The sequence below is a fragment of the Mesocricetus auratus genome, unplaced genomic scaffold (genome assembly GCF_017639785.1).
Source record: "Mesocricetus auratus isolate SY011 unplaced genomic scaffold, BCM_Maur_2.0 Super-Scaffold_100004, whole genome shotgun sequence".
In the NCBI taxonomy this organism is placed as follows: domain Eukaryota; kingdom Metazoa; phylum Chordata; class Mammalia; order Rodentia; family Cricetidae; genus Mesocricetus; species Mesocricetus auratus.
Genome location: NW_024429189.1, coordinates 102,082,083 through 102,096,762, shown reverse-complemented (window position 1 = coordinate 102,096,762; position 14,680 = coordinate 102,082,083). Strand labels below are relative to the sequence as shown.

The 14,680-nt window shown below is 40.7% G+C and overlaps 1 long non-coding RNA gene across 1 annotated transcript; it reads right to left on the bottom strand.

The window, feature by feature from the left end:
* Positions 1-9,911: 9,911 nt before the first annotated feature.
* Positions 9,912-11,102, bottom strand: LOC121140252. Its single transcript, XR_005877041.1, has 2 exons — positions 10,949-11,102; positions 9,912-10,538 (listed from the first exon to the last, which is right to left on the bottom strand). It is a non-coding gene; the product is annotated as an uncharacterized LOC121140252 (long non-coding RNA).
* Between the last annotated feature and the right edge of the window lie 3,578 nt (positions 11,103-14,680).

Sequence of the window (14,680 nt, the reverse complement as noted above, 5' to 3'; positions counted from 1 at the left end):
TGTAGAATTATATGACCTACTCAGAGTGAACCATGGCATAACCCAGAACATTAAAGTGTTAAAAAAAATGCAACCTACTACATTGGCCCACATTTGTGATAAAGATAAAATAATAAGAGGGGAAAAGAGGTGAAGCTACACTTTTTGGGTGGTTTCTTCAGGCTCAGCAGGTGACTATGCATTCCACCCACAATCTTCTACATCTATGATGGGGATGCCTTCTGTCTATACTTATCTTATTGGTTGATGAATAAAACACTGTTGGCCAATAGCACAGCAAGACTAGGTGGGGCTAGGAGATGAGGAAGATTCTGGGAAACATAGGCAGAGTCAGTCACCACGTAGGCTGCCAGAGGAGTAGCACCATGCTGGGCATTACTGGGTAAACCGCAGCCTCATGGCAATGCATAGATTGATAGAAATTGGTTAATAATTAAGACAGAGATAGCCAACAAGAAGCCCAAGCCAATGGCCAGCAATATTAGAATTAATATATAGGTCTTGTGTGTTTATTTGGGGGGTCCAGGGCTGCTGCGGAACCAGGCGGGAATTCTGTAACACATCTATTAACAACTCTGCAAACAGTTTTCTCTTATTCTCTACTTGGTAGATGAAGATACTTAGGAACAGAGATGCCAAGTAAGCAGGTGACAAGAATGACAAAAATAGTTAAAGAGTTTATAGTTATTGAACATTATATCGGTTTCAGGGCTTTACTGCTACAAATAATAGAAAACAGAGCTAAAGTTGTTTTAACAGTTGCATTGATTCCTTGCTGTGCAAAAGGTTTTGTACAGGGGATTGAGGCTTGGTTTCTACTGAGTCATCAGCATCATTATGAAGATCCAAGGTCTTCCTTGTTTCTATCCTGCCATACTCAGTGTGTTAGTACTTATACCTCACAGCACTAAAATGCACAGACTGCAGTGGCAGTCTTCTGCACGTGACCACTGTTGTATCCTTCTCCGGCATTCCATTATTAAAGTCTATACTTTATTTCTAACTGACTAGAATTACATAATACAGTTATGTATAAACCAATCATTTGACAAGAAGAAAACTGCTCAGATTGATTTAGACAAAATTATGATCCATCCCCTATACCTTAGATGTCTGAGATTTTTGGTCTTCTAAACAGACAGAATTTCTGGGATAGTTAAATAAAATTGGTGTTGTGTTGATAAGGAAAAAATCGATAAAAGTCTGGTTAGACAACTGATGACTGTCATCTTTATTTATGCTTATATTATATTACATTTATCAATTTTTCAAATGTGCCCATGACTTTGCAATATGAAAAAAATGATAGTAGACTTAAATTTTAGGTTTCATTCTGGAAATTAAAGTAAAATTTCTAACATCATTCAAATAATAAATTTAAACCTGAATCAAAATTAGTTTTCCAAACCAGGGCTCTTCCAAAGTTTAAATATTATACCTTCTGTTGATTGTAAGACAGATAGATAGATAATAGGTAGATAGATTTTATATGTGTATCTGAAATCAGAATGCAACTGAACTATAATCTTTTAAAGTCTTACTGCCAACATCTCATTTCCTAAATATTACTAAAATAGTGTTATAATGTATCTTATAATCAGAGGTATAGCTGGAAAGAATATCACCTCCAAGTTAAGATAGGGTTTTAACCCATGATAGCAAATTGTCTAGTTGTGAGTATTAAATACTAGTGTCCTGATTAATTACTACTGTGGATATTTGTCTCTTGATCCCGATTGAAGAGCCATGGGGATCCCACACAACATGTCAGTTACATACACTAGTGACATAGTCTTCCTCTTATGAGTTCGAAACCAGACTGACACCCTCTCTGGAGGGTTGTCTCTTTCCTTGAAATGTATCTACTTCTTAGTGAAATAAGTATGCAAATACCTAACTACAGTGAACACAGATTACTATAAAAGTCAAAGCAGGTCGCATTAGAGGCCTGCGTTGGTTGGGGAAAGGGAACGGGTGGGATGGCATGAAAAGAATAGTCCTGAGTACACAGAGACTTTTTATTTTTTGAGTCTTAGCTGAGAATTGGCATTTCTAACAGCTTTCTGTATGATACAGATGCTGCTGTCCTGGGAACAAAATTCTGAGAACCATTGTCCTAGGGAACAAGGAATCTGGAGAAGTCAGTCTGCCTGCATGCTGGCAACTGCACACACATAGCTTTCAGCAAGATGTTGGATTTGGAAGGTCACAACAGGCTTAGAGAAAAGTCAGCTGGTTTTAGAGTAAATATCACAGGAAATCAAAGGAATCCTAGTACAGGATTGGACCCTTTCACAGCAATAGTTAAAACTGAAAAGACTTTGACTGACAAGTTCCAGGAAAGCTCCATCTTAGAGCAGAGTTACGTAGCCCAAGCAAAGGTCAGATAAACCTGGTCCTGTTCTCTTACATGTGCTCAAAGTAGCTACCATTGTTCAACAGAAAGATGTGGGGACTAGATATGAGCTAAGAACAACCAACCAAATAGACAAGTCACAGGATCTGAGAATTCTATGCATAATGTAACCATACTAAATGTTTCAGCATGTGATTGCAACCGTGAGTCTGAAGTTGTTGGAACTTAAAAACAAAAGACGCAGCCAGTCTCCTTCACCTAATGTAAGCTACACAAAAAAGGACTTTGCGTTATCAATCACCATTCACAATGGCCAGTACAGACTCTTACACAGAACATACACTTGATAAATATGTATTAAGAAAAATGGAAAAGAACCCCACAAGACTCTTCAGAAATCTAAATTTGTTGACAAAATCTGACTAGGAAAGCTTAGTGTCCCTCAAGGAAGATAAAGTTCCCACTATGCTCCCCAGACATGGAAGTATATGGGCATGAAAGAATTTTATTGAAGGCAGAACTAAACATATGGGATCAAAGGGCAAGGAAGTTTCCCCAGAGGACAAAATCATCATCTGTCCAGGAAGTCCCCTACTTTGAGGGAAATATTAATGGCAAGTATACATTGTGTGCCTCGTGGGATTTTATAATCACCATGTGTCTCTCTGTATTCCCTTCTAGAATAGGAAGTTTGTTTCCTTTCTTCAGGGTCAGTCTTTGTTACATGTTAAAGGAGCTTTTTGGTCATTTATATTTTTGGACATAGGTCGGATAGAGTGTTGTTTGTCATCACCTGTGACCTCAGGGTTGAGCTGGGTGTGTGAGTAGATAAAGCTGTTTGTGGCTATACCATTCCAGTCTTCAAGGCCAGCATCTTCAAATTCCTTTCCACTCTGTCTTCACACTGACTTCTCTGCATGAGGGAATATCCCAGGGTCTTCTATTGCAAAGAAAATCCAGGATACTCTCTCAATCTCAAAATTCTTAACTTACGTATATTGTGTATGTTGTTTATGACAAGCACTATTCCTATTTAGTTAAGGTTATAGCGGTTGAACAGTAGCTAGTGACAAGTTGTTAGGATTGTGCGAAACCTTTGTGTGAGGCAACTTGCCTTCTTACTAATGCCTTGTACTACTGTCAGCATGAAATTCCCAGGAAAATTCCCATTTATTTTTAGATCCATTGTTTCATATTTCTGATAAATTGAGAGACACAAATCTCTCTTTAGAAAAAATCTTCATTTTCTGCTAAGCCAGTTACTTAATGACACTTGAGAGCATTAGTTCTCTGTAGTGGTTAAGCTAAGGTTAAAAAAAAAAACAAAAACAAACATGTAAACTATCATATAAACCCTAGACATGTTTTAATCATAGATTTTTGTGTATGACATTAAAGGTTCTTCCATGTAAATTTCATCAGACTCTATCATTCAGTAGAAATATTTTTAATAGCCTCTATGATTTCTTGAGTGTAATATTTAGAAGAAAATTTCCAAATATTTTATTTTTAGGGATATATTATTAATCTATTTCCATCATAGGCAAAGAACACACTGTAGAATTTGAATCCCTTGGAATTTGTTGAGGATTTATCTACACCCTAACATGTGGTCTATCTTTGTGAGCCTACCGCTTGTACTTGAAAAGAATATATTTTGCAGTTATTGGGTAAGATGGTCTATAAATATCAATTGGGTCAAGGTGGTTGATACAGACTCCTCAGATTTAGAAAAAAATTAAATGCCTAATCATTTGGGGAATAGAAATTAAGTATGGTAAATTTATATACAAAGCTATTCTATTACTGAGTACTCTGAACGATTTTACTGTTGAATCTCTCTGACATGGCAAATGCTCTCATTAGCCTCCTGCATTTCCCTTTAGAAACATGTCCTGAGTGGATGAGAAAGATTAGCCTTCCTTATTAAGGCCTTCTATTGTACAAACCACAAGGAAACATTTGTCAGAACTCTTCAAGTATCATAGTACATTAAGCCCCAGCTTTCCAAGTGTCTGCTGAAGGGCTGTTCAAAGCTTGGGTGACCTATGGATTTGGAAATATTTACCTTTGCTTATCTTAATTATTGAAATGAGTTAACCCCCCCCCCTTTTTTTTTTTTTTTTTGGTTTTTACGAGACAGGGTTTCTCTGTATTGTTTTGGAGGCTATCGGTCCAGCCTGGCCTCGAACTCACAGAGATCCGCCTGCCTCTGCCTCCCAAGTGCTAGGATTAAAGGCCTGCGCCACCACCGCCCGGCTGAGTTAACCCCTTTTAAACAAACAGTAAGTTCAAGTCTATGTTATATTACTGATGTTCACCTATGTGCTACATTTTCCTCATAAACCAGAATGATGGACAATGGGCAAAGTTTAGTACAACAAATACCCCAAAACTCCCAATGAGTGCATTTAGTGTTGCTGCTTGAGCATGTGCAAACCACCAAGGGTCACTGCCGCGTCCACTGCGTAGCCTGTGTCCGAGAACGTGCGGAGGATGTCGGGGTTTGACAACACATAGACCAGAAGGCTCCTCAAGAAGGCTCTCCTTTATTCCTACTCTGGCTGGTTATTATATACCCTGACACCAGAGGTGGGGATGGGTGGGTCTGAGGATGCGGTTAGTCTTTGGAAAAGGTCAAGGACAGGGCGGTCCCGTAGGCACGCCCTTTTCAGGAACGTATTGCCCTGGGCATTGTATTGTTTTTAGTAAACATGTTTTTAGTAAACATTGTCTTACAGCTGCATTGTATTGTTTTTAGTAAGCATGTTTTTAGTAAACATTGTCTTATAGCTGCCTACTCCCAGGCTGATGGGGAAGTGGGTCTCTGAACAAGGTCTGGTGTTCCCACAGGTCATGGTCCCTGAAGAAAGATGACTGCCTCTGTAACAGGCCTGCTGTTCAGGAATGAATATATTCTGAATAATCACTGCTACTCTGTTCTTAGGATCTAAGACTACTGAAACAATGGACCCCAAGAATTACAATTCTGCCAGTTATCTCCTGCTGGAGAAAGAAAAGGTTGAAACCCTGGTGGTGCGGGGAGCAGTCAGATTTCAGAAACCTGTATTTAAGAGAAAGATTTACACTCTGTCTGATGACCTTGCAGGATATATTGGAGCTCCGACAATAGTAGGTGAAGGAACACATCTTTGCTGGACCATTGGGTATTCACATCTCTTAGCTTTTATTTGAACCTTAGCCTCCTGTTAGGATGTGAAGATGAAGGCGGGAGATATTCTTCTGGATCTCTTTGCCCTTCTTCTTAACGTGGCTGTAAGGAATAAATTTCCTTTTTTCTGCTTTTCACTTTTAATTTGGCTCTTTTAATGAGTTGAGGATGGTGGCCAAACTGGGCTTGTTGGGGGAATAGGATGTGGCCCCAAATACTGCAATCTCCCTTAGTAACCAGCAATTGCTGATAACTCCTCAGCTCAAGATGGAATCTCAGGAGTCCCTTACCAGTCCTTGCCAGAATTACTGATTGGTATGGTCTTGTGCAGGTATTACGCAAGTAGCGGTAGCTCCTGTGAGCTCCTGTGTACAAAAGCTAGTAACTGCCAATAGCTACTCAGCCCGTGATGGGGCTTCATACCCTTCCGCCTCCTCCATTTTTTAAAAAATGTCTTCTGCATTCAAACACAGCCACCATGAGTTCATGACTGCAACAGCCCTGTCATGCGCAGAGGACACTATTTTGTAGCATTCATTCCTCCACAACCTCTGACTGTTACAATCTCTTTGCATCCTTTTCTGTGGTGAATCCTAAGACTGGAGGTGGGGTGGGGAGTCTAATACAAATGTCACTTATTCTTTGCCCTCCAAGCATTTGTGAGTCTTTGACTTAATTACTGTCTTTGAGGACAAAACCTTTCACCTGGTGAGGACTGATAGCTGAACGGCTTTACTTTTGATAAAGTGGGTGTAATTCTCATAAAGGCCCAAGAGTAAGTACCCTGGGCAGGAAGCATGCCTGTTTTTTGTTCTAACAAAGGTGGTGACTGTGCCTTTTCCCCATTGGCTGGGTTCCAACTTCATAGCTTTTCCTGATCGGCTACTTTTTGGGGGGGGGGGCTGGGCAAAGAAAACGAAGGTGAGAGGAAAGGGGTCATTGCTCCAGGTCACTAAGTACTGGGAATAGGTAAGTCAAATATAGGTTTGACTGGTTTAGGGTGGAGGTTAAAAACATTTTCATAAATGTTTTACAAGGTGTGGCGGATGAAGATTGGAGTTCCCTTACCATCAGCAAAAGTTTTACAGAATTGGACTGAAAAGATTATTATTTAATGCTTCTTACAATACTTTTCCAAACAGGCACATGGAACAATAGAATAGAACAAAGAACCCAGATATAAGCCCATGCTCCTACAAACACATACGTTTTGACAAAAAATACCCATTAAAGAAAAGATAATATCCTCAACAAATTGTGCTGGAAAAACTGGAAGGCAGCACATAGAAGAGCAAAGTTATTTCCTTGTCTCTGAGGCACCACCAACCCCCTTACCTTCCCTACCACCTGCACCCCAAACTCACACAAAATTCAACTCCAAATGCATCATAGACCTCAACATAAAACAGGATACTCTGAACCTTCTAGAGGAAAAAGGATGTTTGCTTTAACTTGTAGATGTAGTTGACTTTCTGAATAAGATTGCTATAGCACAAAGATATAACCAATAATCAGCAAATGGGAGTTCATGACACTAAAAATCTTTCCAGCAAAGGTAACACCATCAACCAAGTGAGGTGTACTGCAGAATGGGGAAAAAAAAAAAAAACTTCCCCAGCTATACACCTAACAGAGGATTTGTACCTAGAATATACAAGGATTAGTATCTAGAAAAACAAACAAAAAACCTTGACACCAAGAAAATGAAGAACACAATTAAAAATGGGCTGAGAAACTGAATTTCTTAAAAAAACAAATGCAAAGAACTAAGACAAATTTTTAAAACTGTTCAACATCTTAGCCATCAGGGAAATGCAAATTAACACTTTTTTATTATTCCAGCCAGAAAGGTGAAGAGCAAGAAGACAGATGCTGGTGGGGATGTGGAGAAAGGGAAACATTTATTCACTGTTGATAGGACAATAAACTGGTGTAGTAATTATGGATATCAGTGTGAAGTTTCCTTAAAATGCTAGAAATAGACTATCACATGAGTCCTGGCCATATACCCAAAGGACTCTAAATCCACTACAGAGACACTTCTCATCCAAGTTCATTGCTGCTGTATTCACAATAGGGAGGAAATGGAGCTAGAGTAAACATCCATCAGCTGATGAAAGTGTGAGGAAAGTGAAGTTCATATGCACAATGGAATCTTCAGTCAGCTGTAAAGAAGACTGAAATTGCACAGTCTGTAGGTAAATGGATGGGAACTGGAAGCAAAACCACACAGAAAAACAAAGGTCACATGTTTTCTCTCCTATTTAGATTTGTGTTTAAACTGGAGCATGTGTGTGTAGAAGCCAGAAGACTAGGTAGGAGAGTCTGGGGAATGATTTTAAAGGGGTAGGGGGCAGATACAGGAACAGAAGTGGTGGGAACTGGGAAGGGGAAGTGATGGCAGGGGAGGGAAGGATGAAGGGAAAAATAGTTTTTAATCTCCTTTGCAAAAATCAAATTAATCTCAATATGACTAGTATATTTTATCAGGTAGGAATTTTTCCGTGTAAGTAATTGAAATGAACTCTGGATTATTTCACTTGAAAAAAAATCAGTTAGGAATAGGAGGTATATTCAGATGGTAAAGAGAGTTGGAATTGTAAAATGGTTAAGAAGCTAAGCGTAGTAGCATGTGTTCATAATTTTAGCACAGCAGGGATGGAGGTGGGAGGATTGTGAATCCAAGAAACATATAGTAAGACTCTGACTCCAAAGGAACAAACAAGCAATGAAATTAACATAGTAAATAAGGTGAGTCTCATCACTGTTCCACATTTGCAGTGGCCTAAGGGATAGAAGTGGCTGCTCCACCCCCTCTGTATCTCTAAAGTTCCCTTTGACGATTTATTGGATTAGTCAAGGCTGCTCATAAACCCATCTCCCAGCTGCAAGATAAAGGAGGAAAAACAGTCCTTTTACTTTTTCAACTTCTAAAAAGGAATTAAGCTCCGCGTTTCACCAAGCCCCACACAGCAGGAAATACCTGCCCAAAGGAAAAGGGTTTCAGACAGAAGGGAGGAGAAAAAAAATAGTTACTTACCACATTGGTGCTTCCGTTCTGTCTTCATAATTGACTGTATTTACACAGGAAGCAAAAAGCTGTTTTGGTTGCTTGTTTCCTATCCTGATACGTTGTAAGGAAATCTGTAGTATGTTCACATCCTGCTAATCCACAACAATCTGTGGCATCGGAGGAAGTGAATTCAATACAAGACTTGTCGGTGACCAAGCTGTATGAGTTTCAAGTCACTGTTACAGAAACAGTGAACCCCAGTGCTCTCACAAGGGAATAGGAAAAGATGAGCCTATCATAATTATCAGAGACAAAATCTTCTGTCTTTGGAATTAGCTTTGATGATGGAAACATCTAACTAGAAAGCTACAACCAGTATGACCACTGAGCACTTGCAATAGGACTGACATAATTGAAAAACTGATTCTACCATTCTACTTAATTTAGTGAATTTAAATTTGAATGGTCTCTTGTGGCTAGTGACAATTGTACTGAACAGTGTAACTCTGCCTAAGACCTCTAAAAATGGGAGTCTTGTCTACCTTGCCCGATAGTCTGTTTACCTGGCTTCATGTACCAGTGTTGAGTTATCAGGTTGTGGGGTTCCTGTAAGTCTTTATCTAGCTTCAAGTGAGTCAGACACTGCTGAGCATACCTGTGAACATATGAGGTACAGTGGCACTCGGGTTCTTCAGGGGAAAACACCATAGATGAGTAATATTTTAGTATGATAAATGATGAGGACCAAGACAGGGGCTTGGTGCTCCGATACAGAGACCACGCAACACGAAAGCAACATATGAGTGAAGACTTATCAGAAGCATATATAGGAGTCAACCAGCTTGTGAAGGAACAGAAAGTAAGACCATGCCCATTGGTTCTGGAGACAGTGAGTTAGGGAATCGGGAGATGGCCAGTGAGGCAGGTAAAAGGGTAATGTAGTTTATATGTGGGGGTCTGGGGGGGTGTTTTATTGGCAATCTCTTTAGCTCCACTTTTGAGTGAGTTGGAAGTCATTAAAGTGTCTCCATGAAAGGTCTGTGCCACATCTCATTTGTATTTTTCAAAGAATTGCTTTTGCTTTGTTGCTAAGAGTGCTTGTGAGTCAAGGGCTGCTGACATAGAAGGATCGCCCAAGGAACTGAGGAACACTGCAGCTATCCAGGCAAGACATGGTGATGACTTGAACTGTAGGAGCAGTGAAGATATCTTAGCCTATTTTCTCTAGTTTAATTTTACTTTTTTTTTGTAGTGCTGAGAATCTCACCTTAAGACCTCACATAATCTAAGCAAGCAATCACTGTACACTGAATCATACCCCGTGTCTCTTAGTTTACTTTCTGTTACGTGACTGAATACAGCAGACTGGATAATTTATGCCACATAAAAGTTTATTTATTCACAGTTCTGGATGTAGAAATACCAAGGCACCAACGATTCCCAGCTTTTAGCTTCTTCATGTCATGATGTGGCAGAGGAGGCCACATGTTGACATAGTAAATTTTCCAGAAGGACACATTCATAACAAAGCCACTCCCCTAACAACTAAACAATCCATTGATGGGTTAAGTAAGCCATCCATAAGGGCAGAGCCACAAAGAAATGGTCAGCTATCAATGATCCAAGCTGCAAATATTATCAGCTCATTAGCTTGAGCTTGTCTTTAACAATGAGTTCACAGGTGCAAATGCTGAAACCATAGTTGGTGGCAGGAATTGCCAAGTTCAGGGTTTGAAGGTAACATTAGCAGCATTGGTTAATGGATTGGCCATGGTCTGTGAGAACAGATGAAGACAAAGATACAACCAGAAAAACGGAGGTAGAATTTACTAGTGTGAACAGAACTGTGGGTGAGCAGTTTTGGAGGGCAGACAAGGAGCTTCAGTTGACATCTGCTGAATCTGAATCCAAAAGTGAAGAAGGAAGAACATGTTCCATAAAGCCCTCGGTTGCAGTCATCTAGGGGCTGTTTGTAGCAGAGTGTGCCAGCTAGCCACCTAGGGGAACAAGCAAAGCCGTAGAGCTGTGGAGTTGACTCTTCTGCTCTGTCGGGAGCTGGGAAGTCCCCAGGCACCTCCCGTGCTCCCAGAGTTCCTAACTGTCTGTCACTGCCCATCGCACAAAAGGCACACCTTCCAGCTGTGCCAGTCACCATGTATTCTGCCTGGAGGAAGCTGTCTAGACAGTGTCTTTCCCTCCTTGCAAATACACTTTTGCTTTAAAAATCATTTTAATTCAGTACTAACGAGATCACAGAACTCCCCCAACAGACAAATTATTAACTATTAATGAGAACATTTAAAGGTAATTTTCTTTGTTTTATAGAAGTTTCTTTAGAACTAGAAAGCGATAAGGGAAATAAATGTAATTAACTTTGAAATGCTAAATAGATAGTAAAAACACCCACCTCCTCTTTAGCCTTGGCAAGGATTTTTCTAGGTTTTGGATTCGTTCATTTACGAAGTCTGGAAGTCTGGCATTTGCTTGTTGTTGAGTTGGTGCCAAGAAAATGAGATGTTTGTCATCTGATAGAACAGAAGGCCTCTTTGATTTCCTGGGAGAGTACAAACTTGGAGAATGTGCAGCCTGCAGAAAAGGGAAGGGAAACCCGTAGCATTAGCCCGAGGCTGCCAAGCTTTCTCTTGAAGGGTTTGCAGAACAGAAACCATGTTGTGAGGCTGCCCAGCTGCTTCGGACTTCCACCTATAGCTCCGTGCTGAGTTCCTATCTAGAGTCTTGTGTATGAGCTAGAGATTTGTGCCTGAGTCCTAATTATGTCCATATTTCTCCTGCCTGACCCCAGGCCAACAGCTGACTTCTCTCCTGTCTCTACATATGCACACCTTTATTGTATGCCCCTCCTAAGTGCCCTGTATGAAAAAAGGGTTTGTTTGTCCACCAGGGAAAGACGTCTCCATTTCAAGCAAACCATGCACACGGATGTGTCACTTTGTATTCCCAGAAGGCATTAATGTTTTCCTTCCCAGACTCCATTTACCATTCCATATGCTTGTCCATTAAGCTGCAATGAAGCTGTTGTTGATGTTATGCCTTTCGTTGGAACATGGCCCTTGGCTGAGGGAAGTCACCTGGCCTGGAGATGCCTGACGTGATGTCTGTACCTTAGGCCTACTGTCATTGTCTAATAAATAGGAGGCATAAACTTATGCCTAATCCTTTGCCCCAAGGTTAGGCAAATCCATAGTGTAGCTAGTGCTTCACAGCCCTAAGGACCAGAATAAGGCTATGGGGTTAAGGCGTTGTCTTGAGATTACATCCTTGCTTGTCTCCTGCTTTCCTGTCCTGCTTTACTCCCGTGGTCTCCTATAGGTCTTCTGGCACCTTACCCTAACTGTATGTGCACACAGCCCTACTTTGCATTGTGTTTCTAGACAACTTGACAGCTGGCTCCTGATTCCAGAACTGGAGGCACGTCTTACCGCGTGAGTCAGAGAATCCCTGGATAATTTGGGTTCTGGCAAATGGATTCACTCGTAGCTACAATTGTGACATTCAGTGAGCCCATAGACTATCACTAGTGAGTGATTGTTGTCCCTCAAAGAGAAGCTTTCAGATGTTTGGCACTTCCTTGAATGTCACAGGATGCTATGAGGTTGAATTTGTGGACAAATGCCATCTAATGACCACAACATAAACATGTAACTGGGGTGCATCACAAGGATTTCACAAAGGCATTGTTTTGAAGGGGGTCTTGTTAGCTCAGAGTCTAGGCTGACCTTTCACTTATGGTCCTCATACTTCACCTCCTGAATGCTGAGATTATGGGATTGTATGAGCATGGCAAAGAATGATTTTAATATACAAGCATTTAAAGTTTCATGAGTCTCTTCATAGTGTCTAGTCAAGATTTTCCAAACAGAGCATCTTGACCTATTTTTCTTTTCTCCTAAAATGTGATCCATAGACCAACAGCATCAATAGCACCTGGAAGCTTCTTAGAGATGTAGACTCTTGTGTCTTAATCCAACTGACTCAGAATTCATATTCTTAACATTTCCCATGAGATTCTTAAGCACAGGAAATTTGAGGACATGGGCTCAAAGAGTATTTTCAGCAAATGTAATAGTGACATTTGGGTCCCATGACAGATGCCTGTGTAAACATCTTAAGGGAGGTGTCTTACTTTTCTATTGCTATGAAGAGACATCATGGCCAAGGAAACTCATATAAAATGAAGCATTTACTTGGGAACTTGCTTACAGTTTCAGAGGGCTACAGTTCATGTCATCAAGGCAGGAAGCATGGTGACACAAGGCAGATGTGGCACTGGAGCAGTAGCTAAGAGCTTCCCATATTGATCTACAGGCAGAGAGCAGAGAGAGAGAGAGAGAGAGAGAGAGAGAGAGAGAGAGAGAGAGAGAGAGAGAGAGAGAGAGAGAGAGAGAGAGAGAGAAGAGGAGAGGAGAGAGACGGAGAGAGGGAGAGAGGGAGAGAGGGAGAGAGGGAGAGAGGGAGAGACTGGGGACAGTGTGGGCTTTTGGAACCTCAAAGTCCACCCATATGACCCACCTCCTCCAACAAGGCCACACCTCTTAATCCTTCCCAACAGTTCACCAACTGGGAAAAAAGCATTCAAACCTATGAACCTATGGGCCCTTCTCATTCCAACTATCACAGGAGTGAAGATTTGTTTTGGCTCTAGGTTTCAGAGGATTCTGTTGATGGTCGCATGGTCCTATGTGTTTGAGCAGGACACCTATAAGATAAAAAGTTCTTTATCTCATGGAAGACATGAACAGAAAAAGTGCCTACTAGTGACCAATTTTACTATCAAAGGCATGCTTACTGTGACTCATTTTCCCCAGCTAGGACCTACCTTGTAAAGTTTCCAGAACATTTCAAAATGACATCACCAACTAGAAATCAAGTGAATACATGAGTCTGTGGGGGATATTTCATATCCAAGGCATAAAAACATATTTTCTTGATTTTCATAATTAGAAAAATTTGAAAGTGTCCAAATCTACAAAACAAGGGCTCAAGGTAGAATAAAGTGAATGTGTGGACCCAGTCTCTGGCATCTCAACACTCAGGAAACTGAGGCAGGTGCATCATCAGTTTGAGGCATGTAGTAGCTACAGAACAAGACCGTGTCGTGAAAAAAATGATATATCCATAGTTGTAAATTTAAGGTATAGGCATAGATGAACACTGCTCTCAGCTTTCATCAGAAAACTTTCTTTTTATAGTGGTAGCAGTTAATGCAGGGACTCATAACTGGTCAAAGTGTTGAGAATAAGTAGGTGTTGAGTCCTATGCCCTAAGCAAGACTTCTCTGTCACCCCTGCCAAGACTCGGGGAACACTGCGGATAGAGTATAAGGGTTAGAGATGTGGGAGAGTGCTGCAAAATGATGTCTTTAAGCATGGCGTGGCACTTGCACTCCTGAACTCGCTGCAGTTGTGGCTACCTGTACAAAATCTGCACAAGGTTGAGCCCATTAGCAACTCCTCATGGATGAAAGTGGGGTTTATGAGATGCCACCCCACTCCCAAGAGACTATTAGCAGTTAATGATTTCTTGGAGTGTGTGCCATTTTCTTCAGTGGTGCAGCCACTGATAAATTATCTATGCTCCATTAAATAATTCACACCCATGCTCATGTAAGCCACCTAATTAAACTTGGTGGGATATTCCCAGAGATGTGAAATGAGAAAGAAGACTTGTTAGAAAGAAGCGATTCAACAGAAGAGGGGAGAGGCTGAGCAAGAATGTAGGGATTGAAAATGACTAACATTCAATAAATACATGCACTAAGCTGTCAAATTAACAAAAAGATCGAATGACAAAATTAATGAAGATGGAGAAGAAGAAAGAGAAGGAGGATTTTGATTTTTCGAGACGGCTGTCCTGGAACTCTCTCTGTAGACCAGGCTGGCCTTGAACTCACAGACATCCGCCTGCCTCTGCCTCCTGAGTGCTGGGATTAGAGGTGTGAGCCACCAAACGCCCGGCAGATGTTACATATTATTAAAATAATAAATGGATGGTCTTAAACATTTAAAAAATAATAACAAAAAATGAAAATGACTTCCTGGCCTTCAAGTCACGTCTATCGTTGGGTTTGCACTGTGAGTGTGTTTTGGGGGCTCTTGCCTTGATTTGATAGAGTGAGTGA